This window comes from Halichoerus grypus, chromosome X (genome assembly GCF_964656455.1).
Source record: "Halichoerus grypus chromosome X, mHalGry1.hap1.1, whole genome shotgun sequence".
In the NCBI taxonomy this organism is placed as follows: Eukaryota; Metazoa; Chordata; class Mammalia; order Carnivora; family Phocidae; genus Halichoerus; species Halichoerus grypus.
This window is the reverse complement of record NC_135727.1, coordinates 16180447-16204610: the sequence shown is the minus strand read 5'-3', so window position 1 is coordinate 16204610 and position 24164 is coordinate 16180447. Positions and strand designations below refer to the sequence as shown.

The window sequence follows — 24164 nt, the reverse complement described above, 5'->3', positions numbered from 1 at the left end:
AAGGGGGGGAGGGAAGTGGGGGAGGCGGGAAAGAAGGTGGGGGGCAGGAAGGAAGGGGAAGGGAAGAAGAAAAGATGGAGAAAGGAAAGGGGTGGAGAAAGGGGTCTAGTGAGAAATGAACCACAAATAACGCTGATTGAGTGTCAAAGGATGGCCAGGAGGTTCCCGGGAGAGGGCCCTCCATTCAGAGCCCTCCATCTTTGGGTGTCTCTTGGCTACTTTTGGGCTGGACGCTGGGCTGGTATTCCATTTGGGGAGTTGCCTGCTTATTCAGAGCCTTCTGGGGATCAGAGTGGGGCACATCAGCTTCTTCTTTTCCTAGCAAGTGTGAAGCCAGAGCCTCTTCTGCCATCCAGAAAGACCAAACTTCAGTGTTTCTGAGGACTTGGAATGGGAAAAGGGAAGGCCCAGGCGACTGGTGCCAGGGAGAGAGAAGGGAACTTTGCAAGGGCTTATGGTCTCTCCTAAAGGAGGCCAGCACCCCGTGTGTGCACCACGGGAGAAAACAGAAGTCATCAGACTGGATTTGCTTGATCTATACGTACAGCCAGCTGCCCCCACCCGGCCCCCCGATCAACATATACCTCCATGGTCTTGCGGTGGAGAAGGCCTTTGAGCAGTTGGAGGGCCCATCCTCTGCATGGAATCCAGCTCTCATTTCATCTTGCCTGGGCAGGGACTCTAGGGAGCTCTTCTCTCATCAGCAATGCCTCCCTCCTGTTTATTCCCAAACATGCTCTCATCTCTCAAAATTCAAAAGAGAAAAGGGAATTTTCTCTGCTCCCTACTTGTCCCTCCTGTTCCACTTGACTTCTGTTCCCCTTTACAATGAAAGGTCTCAAAACCATTGTCCACACTATGCTGTCTCTACTTGAATTCCAATTTCCTCTTCAGATCTGTTCCATCAAGTCCAAAACCAAGGCGATCTTTTAAAAATATCAATAAGACTGGAAATACTAGTCAGCAGTAAAAAAGAACGATGGATACACGCAACAATTTGGATGAAGCTCAAGAGAATTAAGCTGAGGGGAAAAAGCCAATCCCCAAAGGTTACATACTGTATGATTCATTTACGTAACATTCTAGAAATAACAAAATTATAGAAATGGAGGGCAGATTAATGGTTGCCAGCAGCGAAGGACTTGGGGGCCTAGGGCAGTGGGTATGGCTATAAGAGAGGAACAGGATGAATCCTTGTGATGATGGAACTATTTTGCATTTTGATTGTGGTGGTGGATACATGAGTTTACACGAGCGATAAAATTGTATAGAATTAAACGCACACACCCATGAGTCCAAGTAAAACCAGGGAAACCTGAGTAAGAGCAGTAGATTGTACTAATGTCAATATTGTGGTTGTGATCTTGTTCCATTGTTCTGCAACGGACTAAGCCGTACATAGCATCTCTCTGTAAAAGTGTTTACAAATGTACGTGAATTTACAATTATTCCAAAAGAAAAAGAAATATAAATGAGATCATGTCATGCTCCGGGATAAAGCCATTCATTCAATGGCCTCCCATTGTTTTTGGAATAAAACGGTCTGCCCATCGCCTAGGACGCAGTAGGAGATCCGGTCCCTGCCAACCTGTCCTGTCCAGCTTTATACTGTGCTTCTCTCCCGGGCTCTGCTGGTGCCAGTCACAATCCCCACCTCTTAATTCCAAGGCATCAATATTTGCCTCCTTCTGGCCTTCATACATCTGCTCCCTCTTTCCGGAAGGCTTTTCCTTGGCTCTTTCTATGGTTGCTTCTGTCATAACTTTCAGGGCTCCGCTTAAATGTCACCTCCTCCTTTCCTAATCACACAGTTTGCAACCTCTTCTTTTCCTGCACAGGCCTTCGCCCAAATCCGATTATTTTGTCCCTTCTTTATCATCTGTCTCCCCCGCTAGATTGCAAGCTCCCAGGGCAGGGTGGATAGTGCTTCGCATGACTCTGCGCTGTATCCCCAGCACCTGGCACAGTGCTTGGCACGTGGTGAGCGCTCAGTAAACCAAATGTCGAGTGAATGAGTAGCCACGTTGCCGCTTTGCCATCAGTGCTTTTCTGAGTGCGGTAAAGCCCTCTGGATGGATGGAGCTCCTTTCGCTCCCACCAGCTTGTTACCAAGCGGAAGGGTCACCGGTGGCGTTCCGGCCCACGGGGTTCCGCAGTCTGGCGCCGAAACGGGGCGCACCCCGGACCCCGGCCGCTTTGCAGGGAGTGCGCAGGTTAGCGGAGGCCCCTGGTGAGGCCACCTTCGCTCGACTCCCTTTGTTGCTCCCACCTCCCCTGCCCTGGCCGCGGCTGCCTGCAGCGACTCGTGACTCCCCGCCGGCCTCGAGGGCTGCAGCGCGAGGGAGGGGGGCGGGGGCCCAGGCGCCCCCGGCCCGCCCTCCCCCTCGGTCTCCAGACCAGAGCCGCCCCTCGGGGGAGGCGGGGGGAGCGCTCTCCCCGGCCTTCCCGCAGCCACCTTCCCCGCGCGCTCGCGCCGCGCCAGCAGCCCGGCCGCTCCCGAGGCGGCGGCACGTGGCCGCGCGGGGTGCGTGGCGCCCCCGCCCCATGCCCGACCGGCTCCCGCGCGCGCCGCGCCCCGCAGCCCCCGCGGGCAGAGCCCGGGCAAGCGCGCGCCGCGCCCCGCCCCCGCGCGCGCGCGCGCCCGCCCCCTCCCCGCCTCCCCCGCGCGCCCCTCCCCGCGCGCCCCTCCCGCGCCCTACATCCAGCGCCCGGCCCAGGGGGCTCAGTCCGCAGCCGCCGCCGAAGCCGCCGCCGCCGCCGCCGCCGCGCCTCGGCTTCGGTGCAGGCAGCGGCCGCCGCCGAGACAGCTGCGCGGGCGAGCATCGCCAGGCAGTAAGCCCGCTTTCTCTCCGCGTGTGCGTGCGGGTGCGCCGCCCGCCCGCCGGCCCCGCGGCCCGGGGGAGCGGCCGCCCTCCTGCCCCGCCGCCGCCCCGGCCGCCCGGCCTGCCGCGGCGGGTACCTGCGGCCTCGGGCCTCGGCCGCCCGGCCGGGGTGGGGGCCGCGGGGTCCCCTCGGGTGCGTGTCTCGGCCACCCCGGGCTTGCGCCACCGTGGTGGCGGGCGTGGGGATGGGGAGCGACTGGGGAGGGAGTGGCGTGGGGGGCGGGGGAGCGGGCGTGCCAGGGGGGCTCCGGGTGCTTTCTCCGCGGAATGGGGGGGCAGGGCGGGGGAAAGGGGCCCCTGGTTTTCCTCCGGAGGCTGGAGGGCGGTGGGGGCGGGGTGAGGTGGGGGCACCCCTAGGTGTTCTCAGCCGGGATGGCTGGGGGGCGCGGGGCGGGGGCGAGGCGGGGGCTCCCCGCCCCCCCGGGCGTGTTCCTCCGGGGTGGCGGGGATGGGGAGGGAGCGAGGGGGGACCTGCCCGGCTTCGCACAACGAAGAGGGCGGGGGTGGGGACAAGCGGGCCGTGGAGGTGAGCGGGCTCGCGGGGATTTCTCGACGACGGGGATGCTGGGGGGCGGTTGGAGGAGTTGGGGGTGGGGTGCAGAGAGAGTGAGGGGGGCGGGGAGGGTCCGCAGCGGTTCTTCCTACTGAGGGGATGGCGGGGGTGGGGGGTGGGCGAATGGGGGTGGGGAGAGTGGGGGATTTCAGCTCCAGCGTGGAACCTAGGGAAGCCAGAGGATGGTTCTGTCACGTGGGTTGAGCCTTAGAAGGTGGATTTTCAGAACTGCAGGGTGTGACCTTTCCGCCTCGAAAAGCGTGAAATCCCTACAAGGTGCTGTTTGTTCTAGGTTCTGGGAGAGAGGTTTGTGCTTTCAAAGTTTCTCGTTCTCTTCCATTCCTTCTCTTTCTCTTCCATTCCTAGTGACCTCTTCTCAGCCGTCCAGGACTAGGTAGAGGTTTGCAAAGGAGCAAGGGAAGACTGTGTGGTTCGTGTTCAGTGCTATATTATTTTCTGCACTGGGGACTGTGCGAGTTTCTCAGGTTTGTTTGGATTGCCCTTTACAATAAAAACCCTGTGCCAGGGAGACCCCTTGGGAAAAGAAGAGCGAACAGGGTTTATAAAGGGGACTCCAGGTTTGGTTTTTTAATTTCCTGAAGGGCAAGAGATACGTCGTGTTAGCATTTTGCTTGGCTTTTAGAAGAGGTAATAATAGAATAAACGTATGTCTTTGCTGGAAGTCCCCTATATTCGTTTAAATTATTCCATCGGGATTTTCTGAGCCCCCTTTGATTTGAATTTGGAACAAATCCAGTTTTCCTAATTGGAGCCATCATTTCGTAATTGCCTGTAATTCTTCCCTGGGTTATCAAATCTATGGCAAGCTTATAGAGCAGTAGGAATAATTTTTTTTTCGTTATCTTGATTAAGACAGTTTTAATGTAAATTTGATGTGAACATTTGCAGAATAGCATAAGTTTAAATTATGAATCCCTTGGAATTTTGCAAAGCCTTTCCCTCCCCAACTCATCTTCTCCAGGAACAGAACCCTCCCCATTCTTTACACTGAAGAAGCAAGGGCTTCTGGGATGGTAGCTCTGCCTTTGGAAACTCATGCTTGTATTTGCTTAAGAAGAGTACATACTAAAAAGGCATACGCCTTTAATGTGGTGAGGCTATACGTGCTTTCCCATTTTGGTTACATAAGGTTCCAATCTAGTCTTTACCTTCAGTCTTTAAAAATGGTTATTTAACATTTTTAAGAGCAAATACAATCTTTATGCAACAGGAAATTGGTCAGATAGGCCATGATTTGTACAAACCGCCTTGCAATAAGTACGTAGTCGAAGATTACCATATAGGATCTGTAACCATATATGGTTTTTAAAATTCTACGCTTCCATTCCCATATTGAATTTTTTGGAGAAGGAAAGCTTTTTTTTTTTTTTTTTTCAACCAAGTCTAGATTTTTGAGTGAAACTTTCAAAAAAATTTGTGTAAGATTCCTCTTGTATGATACCAGTGCACTGGAGCTAATTTAGTTATCTACCAAACGAATGGACCACTTAAATAATTACTTTGTTTACTGGAAATACTAAACTGGAAATAGAGATTCTGGTCTCAGGTTGATGAAATGCATTTAAATAAGCACTATTAAATGCACCATTTCTAACGTTACTGTGATACACATTCTGTCTACAGGCAACAATGTAAAACTTATGCATTTAAAAATACAATTTAAGTCTGATTGTTTTCTCTCTTAGGAATAGAATGCTGAGAGTGGTAAAAAAAGGGAAACATGTTGATGGGTGGTGGGGACTTCAGTTTCTCCAGACAAGAGGAGTAAATGGATGTCTTTAGCCAGCTTTTTGAGAACCTCTTGTTTGCCCTGCAGGACTGGAGGGGGGGAAAAAAGAAGAAATCTCAGAAATTAATGAAAGTATGATCAAATATCTTTCTAAATAGTCTTAAAGATTTTGCTTATAGCCATTGGAAGAATAATTGGCAAATCAAGCCTTTGCATAAATTTGACCCTCACCCCTAAAGTTTTGACATTAAAAAAAAATAACAGTTTGTTGAAGGAATGGAAGCCAACCTTCAGAGGCCGATCCCTGTTTTTCTGCTCCCCACCTCCTGGTTCCCTTCTGCCCCACACCCCTCCCTTATCCCCCCTCTGGTGCCAGCAACGTTGGGAGTTGAACAAATGTTTGTGCTTGCTTGAACTTTAGGCCTTATCTATTTGGCTGCATTCCCCAACTTTTGCCTACGAAATTTTTTTGGTTAATTGAACTTTCCAGTTGTTTGGATTTAGGGTAAAAGGGAGTAGACTGTAATTATTTTCTCTTAAAAAGATCCTTTCTTTCAGCTCCTGCTGGACGAGAGCAAAGAAAGGTTCTTTTTTTTTTCTTTGTCAACGGAGTACTTAATTAAGCAGAATATATGACCATTCATTTATTCAACAAACATTTACTGAGCTGCTGCCTGTGTTGGAGGCTCTGTGCTAGGTGCAGGGATACATGGTGGTTAAGAAATGGCTCCCGCCTGTTGGGGCAGTTATTGAAACGAAAAACAGACCATGAATTTGTTTTGAATAATCAAGGGGTGTCCAGAGTCTTTGGGGCATTAACATAGCGCTTTATATACATTAAACATGCTTCAACCATGCGCACAGTGGAGTCATTGCTGGCCAGGGAAATATTCATGGTATGAATAGTACCTCACCTTCCCAACTAAGACATACTTTTTCATTTTGGGTAATAATATGGTTTATAAGTCATCTTTTTAAAAAAGATTTTATTTATTTATTTGAGAGAGAAAGAGCACAAGCAGGGAAGAGGGAGAGGAAGTAGCAGACTCCCCGCTAAGCAGAGAACCTGACATGGGCCTCGATCCCGGGACCCCGGGGTCATGACCTGAGCCGAAGGCAGATGCTTAACCGACTGAGCCACCCAGGCACCTGGTTTATAAGTTATCTTAAGGGTCTTAAGGCCTGTGGCCTTTTTTAGAAAAAGATACGTTTTATGTGAAGGACATAGGACATAGGAGACTTCCTGATTTAAGTTCCACACTTTATATCACCTCATGGAGCTGTGAGGAGACAGCGGCCAGGCCAGCATTCCTTCCCGTGACTTAAAATCATCTTCTGACAGCAGATGGGGCCAAACAAAATTATTCTGTGGTCAACTTTGGGTTATGGATAATGGATGATGGAACCCAGAAGAGTGAATGATACTGAAGGGTAGCTCTAGTAAACGTTCGCCCTCCTGCCGGGGTACCTCCTGAGATCTTTGTGCATTGCCCTGTTTGTGGATAGTGCTAGACCAGTAGTTTTTAACTGGGGCAGTTTTGCCCCCCCCCCCCAAACGGGACATTGAACAATGTCTGGAGACATTTTTGGCTGTCATGAATCGGGATGCGGCATGCTGCTCATGTCTAGCAGGTGGATGCCAAGGATTTGGCTTCGACAGTCTGCATCACCTGGGGCAGCCCCCACAACAAAGAATTACCTGACCTGAAATGGCAGTTGTGCTGAGGTTGATGGAATTCCTTCTATGAGATGCAGTAAAACGTAACTTCAGGCAGAGTAGAAAGCAGCAACAGCGTCTCGACGAGACATTGTGTGCGAGACATTGTGTTTGCTGAACTCACCCTACTAGTCTTAAAATTGACTAGTCCCAGTACGTCGACCTGAATAATTAAAAGGCCAGGCCCTTGTATACATTCTATATTCTTCTCCTCTTATACGTGAGGAACCAGGCTCAGAGAAGCAAAGTAACTTGCTTCAGGTCTTACGGCTGGTCAGGGTTGGAAGCAGACATCAAAAATAAGATCATCTTACTCCTCAAGAAGTTCATGGTTTTTGAGCACAACGTCGTTTTACCATCTCCCTTGTGGCGTGCTCCATTCAAAATCTTACTTAACAACATTAAAATTACTACATGTCCTATATACCATTGAGCTTGCTTGAGAGTAATTAAAACCGTGAACGTTAAATTTGATCATACTTGGAAGCGAGTGGCCGGGAGTAGGGGGAGAAAGGGAACTGACATTACTTGAAGGCCTGCTATAGTTCTAGAAAATACATTCATTGAATTTACACCCACTGTGTAATTTGATCCTCCCAGCAACTCTGCAGAGGAACGATGCGCATTTCACAGATGAGGTTAGGAAAGTAACTTGTCTAAGATTGCACAACTAAGTGGGAGAGTTGGGATTTGAACGTAAGTCCCATGACTAAGCCCCGGTGCCTTGCTGCTTTCTAAATCTTGCGGTCGGTGAAGGGGGGTGAGTTGAGCATGCTGCAGAAAGGTGAGTAACTTGGTCCTGGATGAAAAGAGACTTCAGAGGTAACGTGTCATAGATGATGGATTATATTCAGGTAGAGAATGGGGAGGTGAATCACCGTATTTTCCTCCCCTGATGAGAATTAAAGTCAACAGGGAATTTGTTCTAGGGATCTACCCAAACTAAGCCTGTAATTGTCATTTAGGAGAACTTCATTTGCTATCTTTGCTATCTTACTTGAATTTTTCAAACACTGTTGTGATAACCATGACACATTGGAAGTTAGCTAATGGTGTTTATATTCTTTCTGCGGCTCACCTTCTACCTCTTGGGACTGTCTTGTAGAACTTAGTAATGACAGCATTTGGTTCTGTCATCTTTTTAAACAATTTAAACATTTGTTTTTGCTATGGAAGTTGTTTTTATAATAAACGTCATCAAACTCGTACTTGTGTTTTCCATATGAGGGGTGTGTTTTGTTTTGACAGCTAAATATTTATTTTAACTTTTGATGTGTTGTGTTTTCGAACATAACAAGAGGAAAAATAAAAAAACCAGCCCAATAGCAATCATATTTTGTCTGGCAAGCATTTTTTTTTTTTTTTTTTTGGTGGGTAGAAGGAGGACTTCATGTTTCATTTCATTTACTTTAAATTGGAAAGGAATTTCAACCATGATTCTCAAGGGCCAGGATGCTGGGGGAAAAAAAAAAGAAATGTTATTTAGATAAAATGCATGCTTTGATTTCCACATAGGTCTGGGAGCCATAGATTCTGATTATAATAACAATGTCGTGACTCGGACTGCAGCAATCAGCCACTGGGGTGATCAAGCCCTGGGTATGGGCACGCATCGTGATACGGATTTTGTACCTGCCCCCGCATGATTTTAGAGTAGACTTGAGAAATCTGATAAAACTTGCAAGAATGCACGAATCCTTTCAAAAATCCAACGTTTTCATGACAGTAGTGGTACTTTCTCATTGTAGGGAAGTTCAGAAAATACAGAAAAGCTTAAAGAAGAATAGAAAAATCAGTTATAACCCACCACCCGTAAATTAGTGAGGTTTTTTTTTGTATTTCTTTTTATTTTATTTTTTTTAATTTTTTATTGTTATGTTAATCACCATACATTACATCATTAGTTTTTGATGTAGTGTTCCATGATTCATTGTTTGTGCATAACACCCAGTGCTTCATGCAGAACGTGCCCTCTTTAATACCCATCACCAGGCTAACCCATTCTCCCACCCCCCTCCCCTCTAGAACCCTCAGTTTGTTTTTCAGAGTCCATCGTCTCTCATGGTTCTTCTCCCCCTCCGATTTCCCCCCCTTCATTCTTCCCCTCCTGCTATCTTCTTTTTTTTTTTCTTAACATATAATGTATTATTTGTTTCAGAGGTACAGATCTGTGATTCAACAGTCTTGCACAATTCACAGCGCTCACCATAGCACATACCCTCCCCAGTGTCTATCACCCAGCCATCCCATCCCTCCCACCCCAACCCCCGTATTTCTTTTTAAAGGTGGACTTGAGCGAGTACACTGCAGAGAGTCCAACTTGCAAATGTAGCCTAAGTCGTTTTTTAAGAATTTTACCAAAAGGTTTTTTGAGTTACTATTGCATCTCTAGAGAGAAGTCATAGTCCTAAGGAGTGAAATGGGAACAGTGCTATGGAGTTGGAGAACGATCACATAAGCTCCTTAAAATTTCTCCTCCTCCAACTTGAGTGATAGAATTCCCACGCTAGAAAGGGCTGTCAGGACCCACTTCCCCTCCTTTTATGGATAAGTAAACTGAGGCTCACAGAGGTTGAGCATCTGCTTCCAGGTCATACAGCGTGTTAGTGTTGGAGTTCCAGTTTGAAGTTTTAGGTCCTCTGTACATGCGCAAGTTTTTTTTTTTTTTTTAAAGATTTTATTTATTTATTTGACAGAGAGATAGAGAGCACAAGTAGGCAGAGTGGCAGGCAGAGGGAGAGGGAGAAGCAGGCTCTCCGCTGAGCAGGGAGCCCGACGTGGGGCTCGATCCCAGGACCCCAGGATCATGACCTGAGCCGAAGGCAGCTGTTTAACCGACTGAGCCACCCAGGCGCCCCCATGGGTAAGTTTTTATTTCCTAAATAAAAACTCTTCACAGTCACGAACTTTTTGTTGGCCTGTCCCTCAAAAGAACAGACTTTTATGGTGGAAGTATATTAACTATATTAAAGGATACCAAAAAGGCCAAGTATTTCCCAGTTTCAGAAAATGATCAAAACAGTTGGGAGTAGGGGCATCCGGCCAGCTCAGTCGGTAGAGCCTATGACTCTTGATCTTGGGGTTGTGAGTTCGAGCCCCACACCACGCGGAGAGAGGACTTAAAAAAAAAATCTTTACAAAAAAAAAAAAATCAGCTGGGAGCATTACAGGAATTTGTCCTCTTGTTTGCTTTATTGAAATTGAGTGTTAGTAGTGGGGAAGCTCTTTCATGCATCTAGCCCTCAGTTTAATTTCCCCTGGCCTATGGAGCGAGTACCAAATACCTATAGTCGCAGAAGTGAGCAATGACTTTATGAGAGTCTTTCCACATCGTAGTCTGGAAGACCACAGGGCTATTGTTGCATGAAATTTTTTTCCTTTATAAAATGGGATGTCTGTTCAAATTGTAGGAAGGAAATTTTAAAGATGGCACCTGCTTCCAGACTTCGGTAGGAAGTTAACAGAATTGTAGCAAATGCTGCCTAACACAGGCCCACAGAGTGGTGGTTGTAATGTGGCACTATGAAATCCGTCCGTAAGCTTCCCTCTCTTTCCTCCCCTACCCTTCTTCCTTTCTTCCTGTAGCTCGCTCTCTCCGCGTCTCCTTGGTCTGTGTGTCTCTCTCACTCTTGGGGTCACTCCCCTTTCAGTCCAGCAGACTCTCCCCATTTGCCTTTTCTGGGCTCAGCGTGTGGCCACATCGTCCCATTCATCCGACCCCACTCGCCAGTATTAGGGTTACCCCAACCCGGGCCGGGCAGGTATTTTCTGCCTGGCACGGCAGGGAAGCTGCTCTCCAGAGCGGGTGTGGGGTAAGGAGAGCTGGCGTCACTCAGTAGAGAAACGTCACCAGGAGACTAGAATTAAGCACACACTGCGTATGGAGATCACGCGGGCCGCATAGACACAGAAAGCCGCGAACACGACATCCTCCCTCATCTACAGCCGGGGCCCCAGCAAAGCTACAGCTACATGAGATAATGAATATGGATTGGATATTCATTGCCAAGGGCTTACCATTTGAACAAATGAGAAAATTGTACCCTTGCCTAGGGGTGTGTTCTTAAGTCGTTTTTACTCCTGTTCCTCATTATTGCCTGCTAATGAGTATGTGCGTTGTCAGAGAGCAACCAGCTCTTCCTGGCGTCCTGGAGTACACCGTTATTTCTCTTCTGAAAAGGGCTTTTCCTCTGTATTGAAACCAGCGAGATTTGCTTGTGCTTCATTTTTGAACTGCCGTGGATCTAAAATGCACAGAAGATATACGTGCACTGGTTTTTAAATGTGGTGAAACCGCGAAAAAGAACACTCAAAATAAGTCTTTGTTGTCAGCACTTCAGTGCTAGTAGAATGCATATTTTATTTACCCCCATAAAAACTCTCTGCGTCTTACATATATTCCAAGCCAGAAACCGTTCCATATGCACCATAATCGCAAGAATTTGTAATAGTCACAAGGGTTTAAATTTACTTTTCAATACTAAGAAAATGATAGCTGGGAGTACACAGGTTTTATCGTCAAGGTGATTTTTGATGAGAGGACAAAACTAAAGTTCTGTATTTGATTAAGACTTGTTATTCGCTTTCAGTTTTCGGGTGTGGATAAGACGGCTTGACTCGGGCGCCTGGGTGGCTCAGTCGTTAAGCGTCTGCCTTCGGCTCAGGTCATGATCCCAGGGTCCTGGGATCGAGTCCCACATCGGGCTCCCTGCTCGGCGGAAAGCCTGCTTCTCCCTCTCCCACTCCCCCTGCTTGTGTTCCTGCTCTGGCTATCTCTCTCTCTCTCTGTCAAATAAATACATAAAATCTTAAAAAAAAAAAAAAAAAAAAAGACGGCTTGACTCGTGTCACATTGGAAATGCGTGATTCATTAGGAAGACACCGAGGATTGGTTTTACACATCATTCTTGTTTGTGAAGCCCAGGCATAATCCATCACCTGCGCTATACGTGGCCGGATGAAGGCAAGTAACAGGTGTCTCCCCCCCCCCCCCCAGGTTTCTTAGAGACCAGAGAGTAGACACAGGCACATAGAGCAGCCATTAAGTCCAAACATTTTTTTTTTTTTTTAAGATTTTATTTATTTATTTGACACAGAGAGAGATCGCGAGAGCAGGAACACAAGCAAGGGGGAGTGGGAGAGGGAGAAGCAGGCTTCCCGCGGAGCAGGGAGCCCGATGCGGGGCTCGATCCCAGGACCCTGGGATCATGACCTGAGCCAAAGGCCGACGCTTAACGACTGAGCCACCCAGGCGCCCCAAGTCCAAACATTTCTGCATCGCTAAGCCATGGTAGTGGATTTAGAGATTTGAATTAACATGATTTTATGTTTTTCAACAGCTTCTAAGAAACAGCCTGTAAATAACTGTAGTTTCAAATACCTAAAATGATCAGTTCCTCAGCCAGGTAGCTTCTGGAAGCTAAGGGGACACTAAGTTCCTTGTCAGCGATTCTGCATCTCCAGATGCCAGGGTCAGTTCAAATTTTCAAATCCTAGGCCCTTCCCTTCTAGGCTACAAAAAAGCTCTGCCTCTTTTAAGGAAGGACCTGGGAAGGAATTGTGCAAGGTAGTAAGCACACCTAACCACGCGAAGGAAAGAAACCAAGCAGCCAACTATCTAATAGGAGGTGAACGTTTATACTTGCATCTACGGATAAAGCTGTCTGCCTTTGTTAGAGCCCCCTCCTTTTTTCCAGCTAGAGCCCCTTTTTTAATGTCAAATTTTTCTCTGCTTTATTAAGGAATGATCAACAAATTGCGTATGTTTAAAGGGTACCACATGATGATGTGGTGCACATGTACATTGTGGAATGATCGAGATAATTTAAAATCAACTTCATTGATTATCATTTATGGATGATAAAGTGCATCCACTTAAGGCATACAGTTTGATGAGTTTGGGCAGATGTATGCGCCCATGAAACCAGTGCCACCATCAGGAGGTAGGATATTTTTATCACTCCCCCAAAACTTTCCTTGTGCTCCTTTGGCCTTACATTCTTCTCTCTGCCCCCATCCTCAGGCAACCACTGATCTGCTTTGGTGTGAGAGCCACTTTGTAAGATTAGATTCCAGCCCAGAGAGAAACGATTCTGATAAAAACAGAAAAGTGGTCTGTGTTCTTCTAAAGTAGTTACCGTGAGCTGTCACATCCCCCAAGAACAGGACAAATAAAATAATTTGAATTTTGCTTCACACTTACAAAGTAAAAATGAAAAAAATGAGAGTAAATATTTTGCATCTCTATATATTTATACTTCTAGCTAGCATATATACATAATCAGTATACAGGAGTAAACAAACCCTATCCCTTGAGCCTTCCAGAAGGTTTCAGAGGGCATTTTCTGCGGGTGGAAGGCGTACCATCTTTCCACGCTTAGGTGCAAAGCAAGCTTTTAATATGTTAAACGTTGCCTTCCCATTGACGTATTGAGATGGAAGAATAATTAGGCAATTTCGGGGCCAGAGTACTGAGATGCAGTTTGTCCCTTCCTCCCTTACCCCCTCGAAAACAGTCTACATCACTGTTCTTCTCTGCATCTGGCTGGCGGTCTGTTTCATTGCCATCAGGCTGTCCAGCTAGTGTCCATCTGTCGCTCCTGCATGCCACTGCATCTGCCCTGTCCTGTCTTCCGCTCCCCATTTTCTTCTTCCTCGTCTTTTCCATCTCCTGATGCTCCTGCTCTCACACTGCTCTGCTTTCTCATGACAAAGCTGTTTTTGTAAACCTCTCCAGACTGAGTTGCCAACAAGACTGACTAATTCCAACATGTCAGCTATCGTTTCAGAGGCTGTTTTTCTTACTTTCCGTTTTGTGGTCCAATCATTTCTCCAGACTCCTTTCAAGTTTGGGGCCGTGCTGGAGGTTTGAGAGTGGTGAACGGTTGGTTTTCAGATAATCAGAGGTGAATGTGTTTGTGGACTATGGGAGGGACAAACTTTGAAACCATGAATCATTAAAAAGAAGCAAATGGTTTACCTTATAATCCTATGAAACTTCCTTTTACAAAGCTAAAGCAATTACAGTTGTCTTCGAGGTAAGGTAGGTGATTCATCGCTCCTCAGCATGTACTCTAAAGGGGAGAAAACCTTCAACGTTTGACAAAATCCATAGAATGCACAACACCAATGTAAACTATGGACTTTAAGGAATAATAAAGTGTGAATATTGGCTCATTGGTTATGACAAACGTGCTACGGTAATATAAAATATTAACCACGGAAATCGGGAGGGAGGTGTTGAGGGAAATGGAAACTGAACTTTCTGCTCAATTTCCCTGCAAACCTAAAACTGCCCCCAAAATCTATTTAAAAACCCTTTAAGATTCAGAAATACAAAGACTGTATCAGGCACTTTTTTACTGTTAACTTGCAGATACAAGTGCAGTGTGTGTTTTTCAGCGCTAGTAACTAAGAGAAGTGCTTCTCCCGGAGTGATGTAACTGGTATCCTGGGCCCCCTCCCCCCGCAAAGTGGAAGGGTGAGCTTCCAAGGGAGCGGCCCAGTTCCGCTGACCACTGGCTGGTTGCACAGTAGTTATTGGACAGGTCTGTGTGAGCATTGGGTTGGGCCTTGCTTTGTCCGCCACCATTGGGACATCATGCCATCTTTGTGTTGGAGAAGGGCCCTGGACTTAACATAATTCCCTGCCCTACAATCCCATGATTGCTTTTTTGACCCTGCACTTATGGTGTCATGAGCAACAGTGACAATTGGTGAGCTCACACTGACTCTGAGCCAATATCCTGGTCAGAGTTGGATTGCTTTGGGCCAAAGGCTATTGCATGGCTTGTGGTAGCATAAGACCCAACACCAGAACCTCTGTGCAGTTACTCATTGTGGCCAGCTCACCAGGAAGCCCGGGTGAGAAGATTAGGGTTTTTAAGGTCTTACTGTAATTGGTTTCTATATACTGAAACCGGGTGATTATTATGAGCAACTGCAAGTATGTGTTGCTTTCTTGAGTTGGCTGTAAAAACAGAGCATTCTAGGGCCGCCTGGCCAGCTCTGTTGATGGAGCGTGCAATTCTTGCTCTCGGAGTCATGAGCTCGAGCCCCATGTTGGGGATAGAGTTTACTTAAAAACGAAAACAAAACCACAGAACATTCTATGGCAGGTGGTAGTAAGCAGAGGTCAGGGGATGGGTTCTGAGAGGGGCATTGAGACTGAGGGAGACTAGAAGAGAAACAACTGATAAGACATCCAGGATTAGAACATAAATGAAGGTGATCACCCAAGGAATGGATACCTTAGGGATGTGGTTGATCATAGAATGTGTCCCATTGGGTCTGTGGTTAGACCCAGAGTGAAAAACTCCAGAGTTGCCTGAAAAAATACGAATAAAGGGGACAGTTGGTTATAGAGCTCACCTATTTAAAACTTAGTTTACATATCAGAAGTAATTTTTTATGTATGGATCTGTTGTGTATACTTATCATTACACTTGTTATTAGATAAGCTCCATGTGGAGGCTGGGGGATTCCAGGTCAGCTGCCAGGATCGCAGGTTACTCTCTACCAGTGGTGACCAAATCGAGGCGCGGCCAGCACACTCTTCGTGGTCACCCTCACTGTGGATACCGTGGCCTGCAGCTGACTTGATGGTACAGAAATCCCTGGCCGTCGTAGATGTGGCAAAAGCGACCATCCAACCACATCGTAACGTATTTGCATCGTAGGTATAGACAGGCTTGGCGAGTCTTGAGGCCTCCAGTCGTCTTGCTCCTCCCACTCAAACTGCGCGGAAATAGCTGGAAGGCCCGGGCAGGTGCTGTGGCCGGGGCATGCCAGGCACGCCTGTGACAACATCCTCTTGTCCCTTGCTGCTTGCCTGAGTGCTTCTCCCAGCCCTTTGGCCCCTCATCTCTTCCTTGCCCTCTGTCTGCTCTTCACCTGTAATTCCGTCCCTTGTGGATTTTCTGTTAAGGAACAAGGAGGACCTCAGCACGAAAGAGCTGGGGGACTGTTGGCCGAAGCATTCAAACTACGAGAGCAATGCCCTTCCCTAGGCGGGGTTTTTACTGCTGCACTGGACTGTGAGCTGGACGACGGAGCCTAGGGGTACTTCCTAAGTGTTTTCTGACATGCAGCTCAAAAGTTGAATTGCGTCCCCTTCTAAAGTTCTCATTCCTTCCGCTTTTAAAGCCCCTGCCATTTTTTTTCGTGTGTTTATTCTTGTCCCTGTAGCAGATTCCAGCAGAGTGCACGCTGATGTGGAGGATTTACCCTGTGGCTAATTGATTGGAGCAGGGCTGCCCAGTTGCCCACGTGTGAGGAAACAGTTCACGGAGTGCCAGACCCAGCTTATAAAGTAGGAGCCAGAGAACGTCATAAAATGAAATCAGCAAATGTTTACTGAGCGCTTACTCTTATGTGCAAGGCACTTGGCTAAGCTTGCTAGATGCTGGGGAGAGTTATTAAAAACAAAAGTGATCTCTTCAAGCAAGAAACTTCCGTTCTAATTGGAGAAGTTGTTAGAGACATGGGAAGGGTGTGGTGGAGAGTATGGAACTGACGGGGAGGAGGAGAGAGCCGGGAGTCTTGACTTTCCTAGCCCAATTTTGCCAATCATGGAAGAGATTCCAGAAGATGGTACATTCTCTTTTGCCAAATGAAGTGTACCTACGATAGTTACTGTAGGATGTATACAGTACATACCTATACTATTACTGATTTTAACTGCTGACCACTATTCCTCCAGGTGGGGTCCTTGGACCATCAGCATCACCTGGGAGCTTGTTAGAAATGCAGATTCATGGGCCCACCGCAGACCTTCTGAATCAGAAACACTGGGAATGGGGCCCAGCACTTTGTGTTTTGACAACTCCCACTCCCCCTGGAGACCCTGCTGCCCACTAAACTTTCACAACTACGGGTTAGAGGAATTTGGGGTAGTGGTTCTCAAATTTGGTTACACATCAGATTCATCTGAGGGAATTTGGTTGGGGGGGGCACCCAGCCGTCGCTAGTGGTTCTGGTGTGAAGTGATGATGGGCCAAATTAGGATCATGGACTTGAGATTATAAGGAAGAGAAGAAGGTCTGGAGGCTCTTTTGCAGGACAAACAGACATGACTGGGTGATGGTTTGTGGGAGTGAGGGCAGTATTAGAATGTCTTTGGCCCAGTACTTCCTCTCAAACTTCTGAGACAGCCAGCGCTCTCTAGATGCTTTTATCAGAATTGTCACATTCTGTGGATCTGTGCTCATCCTTTGTCCCTCATTGCTTTGAGTTAGGGAGCTGGTATTCCCCAGTGAGTTATGTAAAAGTACAGAACTGTAGTCACCCAGAAAGCTACTCACAGTCATCATGGCAGGGGAAACAATCCTGTTTCTTAACAAAAGAATGCTTGGAGTTGTGGGAAAGTTGTAAACTTGGCAATGACTAATTCGAGCCTATCAGTCAATTAAGTGAATTTTTATTTTATCATTTGTTTTATTTGGGAGCTGTTGTAATAGTCATTGAAGGGACATCAGTCTTCATATTTTTAAAACAAAACAAAAATACCATTGGACATTAGGGCAAAGGACAAGAATTTTAAGGTTTTACCTTTTGACTTTAGCAAATATTTGCCACTTCATTTTTCTTGCTGGATTTTGCCATTTGGTTTGTTTTGTTTTGCATTGTTCACATTTGTTCCTGATGCCTGATAATTTTAGTGTCCCCTTTTCTGTTATTGATGGCCTTTTTATTCTTAAGTATTCTTTTTTTTTAAGATGTTTATTTGAGAGAGAGAGAGCACAAGCAGGGGGAGCAGCAGAGGGAGAGGGAGAAGCAGACTCCCCGCTGAGAAGGGAACCTGATGCAGGGCTGGAGCCCTATGCAGGGCTCGATCCCACGACCCCGGCATCATGACCTGAGCCGAAGGCAGGCAGACGCTTAACCAACTGGGCCACCCAGGCGGCCCTATTCTTAAGTATTCTTGAAGTCTTATTATACTTTTTCATTTTCTACTTTATTCTCATCAAGCTCATTTACCAGCAATTATATGATGATATACACGGAAAAATAGCTCCAGTCTTTGTTGTTTCGTTTTTTAACCTTTCAACCCCCTTCACCCATTTCTTCCACCCTTAACCCCTGCTTCTGGCAACCATTGGTCTGTTCTCTATATCTATGAGCTTTTTTTTTTTTTTTGAAGATTCCACATATAACATGTGAGATCATTTGGCATTTGTCTTTCTCTGACTTACTGCACTCAGCACAATGCCCTCGAGCTCCATCCCCGTCATTGCAAGTGGCAGGATTCCGATCTTTTTATTTAATGGCTGAGTAATATTCCATGGTGCATCTATGCCACATTTTCTTTATCCCATGTCTTGGTTGTTGTACATGATGCTGCAATGAACGTTGGGGTGCAGATACCTTTTCAAGTTCGTGTTTTCATTTTCTTTGGGTAAATACCCAGCATTGGGATTGCTGGATCAGATGATAGCTCCATTTTTAATTTTTTGAGGACCCTCCATACTGTTTTCCACAGGGGCTGCACCAATTTACATTCCCGCCCACAGCACACAAGGGGGCCCTTTTATCCACATCCCCACCAACACTTGTTTTTTCTTGTCTTTTTCCTAATGGCCAGTCCACCTGCCCTTCTGGTGAAAGCTCACTGTTGTTTGGATTTGCATTTCCCTGATGATGAGTGGTGTTGAGCATCTTTTTATGTATCTGTTGGCCATTTGGACGTCTTCTTTGGGAAAATGTCTATTGAGATCTCCTGCCCATCTTTTAATTGGATTGTTTGGTTTTGGCCCTGAAGTTGTGGGAGTGCTTTCTGTAACGGATATGAGCCCCCATTGGATATATGATTCGCACATATTTTCTCCCATTCAGTAGATTGCCTTTTTGTTTTGTTGATGGTTTCCTTTGCTGTGCTCAAGCATTTTAGTATGATGTAGTCCCACTTGTTTGTTTATTTATTTATTTTGTTTTTAAGATTTTATTTATTTATTTGGGAGAGCGAGAGTGCACAAGCAGGGGGGAACGGCAGAGGGAGAAAGAGAAGCAGGCTCCCCGCTGAGTGGGGAGCCTGATGGAGGGCTCAATCCCACGACCCTGGGATCATGACCTGAGCCAAAGGCGCCCCTATTTTTGTTTATGTTGCAAAAGTATTCTTTTTTTTTTTTTTTAAGATTTTATTTATTCATTTGACAGAGACACAGCGAGAGAGGGAACACAAGCAGGGGGAGTGGGAGAGGGAGAAGCAGGCTTCCCGCCAGGCAGGGAGCCTGACGCGGGGCTCGATCCCAGGACCCTGGGATCATGACCTGAGCTGAAGGCAGACGCTCAACGACTGAGCCACCCAGGCGCCCCGCAAAAGTATTCTTAATGTTTTTACTAGCCCAGTCAAAAAACAAACATATATTTTTATTTAATATTCCCTCCTTTATGAGCAAAAATTTCTTTAAATTTGCATCCAGAAATGGCCCCATGGAAAGAGCTTTTTAGTGTTTATTTGAGTCATGGTGGGGGCACTGCTCACCTTTCCACCTTTTGTTGGTTTATAGGTCATGCTATATCCGGAAGGAAAGGCACCCTTCCTTACCTAGTTTGGCAACCTATAAAAACAAATTCAATATTTTAAAGTGTTAATGTGTATTTCAATATAAGGTTTAAAAATGGCTCATCGCTCTAACTTTGGTAAAGCTGTACACTTTTTAGTTTTCTGAAGGAACTAAAAATCTAGGGAAAGGATCTAGAGTGATCACAATTTTAAACGTGTAGTGTATCTAGTGGATATCTTTTAAAAATATAACCTAGCTTTTCTGAAACTGAATAAGGATCAAACCTTTCTCTTTCCAAATTGTGAAGAATAATGGTGAGCCCAGCCTAATGTGTAGACTTGTTGAATCACTGTGTTGTACACGTGAAACTAGTGTAACATTGTGTGTCAACTAGACTCAGAAAATAAAAATAAATTAATAGAAATAAAAATAAAGTGGGGCGCCTGGGTGTCTCGGTTGGTTAAGCACCTGACTCTTTGAGTACGGCTCAGGTCATGATCTCTCAGGGTCGTGAGATTGAGTCCCGTGGCGTGGAACCTGCTTAGGATTCTCTCTCTCCCTCCTCCTACCACCATTCCCTCACTCTCCCTCTCTCTTTAAAAAAAACCCAGCTAGACATAGTTAAAAAAATAAAAAAAATAGGGGCGCCTGGGTGGCTCAGTTGTTAGGCGTCTGCCTTTGGCTCGGGTCGTGATCCCAGGGTCCTGGGATCAAGCCCCACATCGGGCTCCCCGCACCGCGGGGAAGCCTGCTTCTCCCTCTCCTACTCCCCCTGCTTGTGTTCCCTTTCTCGCTATGTCTCTCTCTGTCGAATAAATAAATAAAATCTTTAAAAAATAAATAAATAAAATAAAAAAATAAAATAAAAAAATAATAAAGTTACAATAGTACTCCCCTACAATGGACTACCAGACAGCCATTTAAAAATGAGGCAGTTCTGTATATACCAATATGGAATGATCTTCAAAATAAATTGATAAGTAAAACAAAGAAAAAATTGTGAAGAATATTATGATTATATCATATAAAATGAAGATTAGAAACTTGTGTGGAGTAAATAAATGATCTTCCAGAGTATGTTTTGTGATATACTCTATACTAAATCCTAATATAAAAACACAAAATTAGATTTTATTGCATTTCTGTAACGTAATATCCTTTCGGTTTTTGTTTATTTATTAAGTTAATATGTTGTTAGAGATCTGATGATGTTACAGATCTTGATTATGTTGAAATTACCACAAATGAGGCATCTTTCTTCTGTGTTTATTTTTACCAATAAATTATTTTGCTGAATGAGAGCCAGTTTATCAGTTCTTCTGCTAAAGGAAACGAGCCCGTGGCCAACTTATTTGTATTTATTGCATTTATGGTAACATTTTTTTTTTTAAAGATTTTATTTATTTATTTATTTGACAGAGAGAGTGATAGCGAGAGCAGGAACACAAGCGGGGGGAGTGGGAGAGGGAGAAGCAGGCTTCCCGCCGAGCAGGGAGCCCGATGTGGGACTCGATCCCAGGACCCTGGGATCATGACCTGAGCCGAAGGCAGACGCTTAACGACTGAGCCACCCAGGCGCCCTATGGTAACATTTAAAATGTGTTTTGAACGGCACATATGCCAGTAGGAAAAATGAGACGTCTGAGCTGCCCGTTGCCATGCTAAGTGTACCTGATGAAGACATTTGGGGTTCACCGCTCTTTGGTTTCTTAGGTAAGAGAGAATAGTCTGAAGAGCATGATTAAGGAACGGTTACCATGACAATCACATTTCAGAGAATTTAGAGGAGACAATGAATCTATGGGGCTCATCCGTTTTGATTGATTCAACTGGTCTTTTAGGTTCATTCAAACAGCTGCTGGCTCTGGATTTTCTTTTTCCACATAATTCACCCAGTTGCCTGGTGATTTGGGGATCGTTTAAGCTTGGTTGTCAGTAGCGATGGGGTCACCACTGTCTGTGACCCCGATAAACTATTGTTAAACCTGAAGGAGAATGATTACGTATGTTCAGTGTCACTAGAACATAGCTGCTGGCTTCTTCTGGAATCATATAAATGGTTTGCCTAATTCCACTTATTAATTTTGTCAGGGTGGGATGAGAGGAACACGATTTATTTTAAAGCATGACTAACCCTAAAGTGTTTGGGTTTGACTTCGCTGTCATCACATTTTACCCAGTGTGTTGGGCTGCTGTTGGGTTTTTATTCTTTGACTTGTGCACAGTCGTCAACACAATTTGTATGATGTCTGTTCAGAGGCACGGTCACACACCGCGGATCGGGAGGGGTACCCAACTCCCACCTGCCACGAGTGTCTTCAGCCTCCCCGCCCCGACTCCCATGCTCAGGGGGCCACACTAGCCCCGGCAGTAAAGTGAGGCGGAGATACATGAATTGTGGCTCTGCTAACTCGGGGGCGGGGGGGGGGGGGAGGCCCAAGGGGGACCCCAGTGTGAGAACTCTGCCTGCTCAGCCTTTGGGCCTTTCTCTCTTCTGCCCTCTGGAGGGTGTGTGGGGACATGACATGCAAGGATTCCCTACGAAAAGGAGAACCGGGGTCTTGGCGTGGTTGCTAGAAGACCGGCCTTTTGCCCCTCCCCCGCCCACCTCTCAGAGCCTGAACTTGTGGGAGGTTGGGGAGCAGACCGAGAAGGCACGAAAGGTCCTGGCAGGGCTGTTAGGGAAGAAGCTCTTCCGCTTCTTTAAGCTCAGAACCGATTCCCTCGGGTAGAGCCCGGTGTGTATCGAATCCCATCTCCAGGAAAAATCCATTCCGGAAGGGGGAGTAGAATGAAATAGTGTATTAAGGCTAGTGTGGGATGGATTCGGGGTCGAAGTTTACGTTGGGTTGAATGTGAACAGGGGCGTATTTGGTGCCAAGTGTTTGTGGCAGCGCCTGAAATCGTTACCCGAATTTGATACCATTTTTATTTTTTTTAAAGATTTTATTTATTTATTTGACAGAGAGAGAGAGACAGAGAGGGAACACAAGCAGGGGGAGTGGGAGAGGGAGAAGCAGGCCCCCCGCGGAGCAGGGATCCCGATGCGGGGCTCGATCCCAGGACCCCGGGATCATGACCTGAGCCGAAGGCAGACGCTTAACGACTGAGCCACCCAGGCGCCCTGAGTTTGATACCATTTTTAGGGTGCGCCTGTGATCCTGGGGGTGATCCTGGCCTGTCTCCTGTTCAGTGAGCGCCCCGTCCGGGTGAGGCGCTGCCCTCCTGCCTACCAGCTGCTCTGTGAGGTAGCTGCCCATTATGAGGCTCAGAGGTTGTACCGCGGTGGGAGGCAGGGCCGGTGTTTGAGCCCAGGCAGTCTGACTCCGGCACCCTCGTCTGAACAGCTGTGCCATGCTGCACTCGCACCCCAGTTGCATGAAAGGGTGTGGCACCTTCTAGAAACAGTGAGTTCCGTGCAAATGGGTTGTGGGTAGTGGGAAAGGAGACGGGGTGAAGCCTTTTCTGTATGTGTTTCCGTGCCCTGCTAAGTAGGGTCAGGAAAGAGGGGTGGGGTTTCTGGGCCTGCCCCCAAGACAGAGACACTTCAGGGTCCGTAGGACGGATGACACACAACCTGAAACAAGTAACACATATTCATATGACAGAATGTGAAAATGCCAGCTCTAGGTAAATAGAGGTGGGAAGGGGACTAGAAGTTGTTTCTTTGAAGTCCGTCCCTTTCAGACATTTGCTTTTGAAAACTAGCTCTTGGCCGCTTGGCTTTTGATCTGGGAGACAAGAACCTGTCCCTGTAGTCAGCACCCTTGTCGGTCCTGAGTGGGCAAGAGTTGTCTTCAATGTGACACTTGTCATTAAGATCTCTACACAGATGAACCCGTCGGCCTATTGAACTAACTGGACCAGCTCCTTCTTTTCCAGTACACTGAACGCTTTTAAAACTCTCTAACCCCTGCTTGTTGGGGGAGCAACCCAGAAGTGGTTGGTTGGGGGCGGGAGGTGGGCATTCATGAGCCTGGTTATAATCCATGGTTTGTTTGCCCTGCCTCGTTCCATAGATACTTCTTTTAAAAAAAAACAAAACTTATTTGTTTATTTTAGAGAGAGAGTGCAGGGGGAGGAGCAGAGGGAGAGGGAGAGAGAGCCCCGCATCAGTCAGGCTCCCCCCCCATCTCGATCTCACAACCCAAGCCAAAACCAAGAATCGGAGGCTTAGCCGACTGCACCACCCAGACACCGCTCCACAGATGCTTTCTGAGAGTCTCCTGTGTGTCCATCAGACACTGTTCCAGGCATGGAGATAGAGCAGGGAACAGAACAGATGGGGGGCCCTACTCTCAGGGAGCCATCTTTTCCTCAGATCTCACTTGCTCATGTCCATTTCACAGTTGATGTAAAGGTGCTCTCGGTCTGTGTTTCAGGATATCACACACCTCCTTTTGCCTTAGCCCCAGCTGGCCCTTCTGAATGGGGTGGGGGGCGGGGGTAAGGCAGCGAGGTGCCTCTGGGGAGGGGGGGGCGACGTGTCAGGGGACTGTCTTCGCTTGGGTGACGGGAAAAGCACAGGGCACACCTGTTTCCTAGTGATGCGAGCCCTCCGCCCCCGGCAGGGATGAGCCTGCTCGCCTGCCCGTATCCTAATGCCATTGTTGATTGGAGATAACTTCAGTGGTCACGCGGCACCTCGTCTCCATGGCAACACCTCTAAATATTCCTCTGGTGACTTGTGCTCTACATTCTGCCTGGATCCGAGCCCTCCTGTGGCAAAATATTCTAAAGATGTTAAAAGAGGGGGAAA

At 46.8% G+C, this 24164-nt stretch overlaps 1 protein-coding gene across 1 annotated transcript in view; it reads left to right on the top strand.

Moving 5' to 3' along the window:
* The first annotated feature begins 2706 nt into the window (after positions 1–2706).
* Positions 2707–24164, top strand: part of FHL1 (four and a half LIM domains 1) — a 59913-nt gene continuing 38455 nt past the window's right edge. The window contains exon 1 of the mRNA XM_078064698.1: positions 2707–2832. The gene's annotated coding sequence lies outside the window, so the exon portion shown is untranslated. The remainder of the gene's footprint in view (positions 2833–24164) is intronic.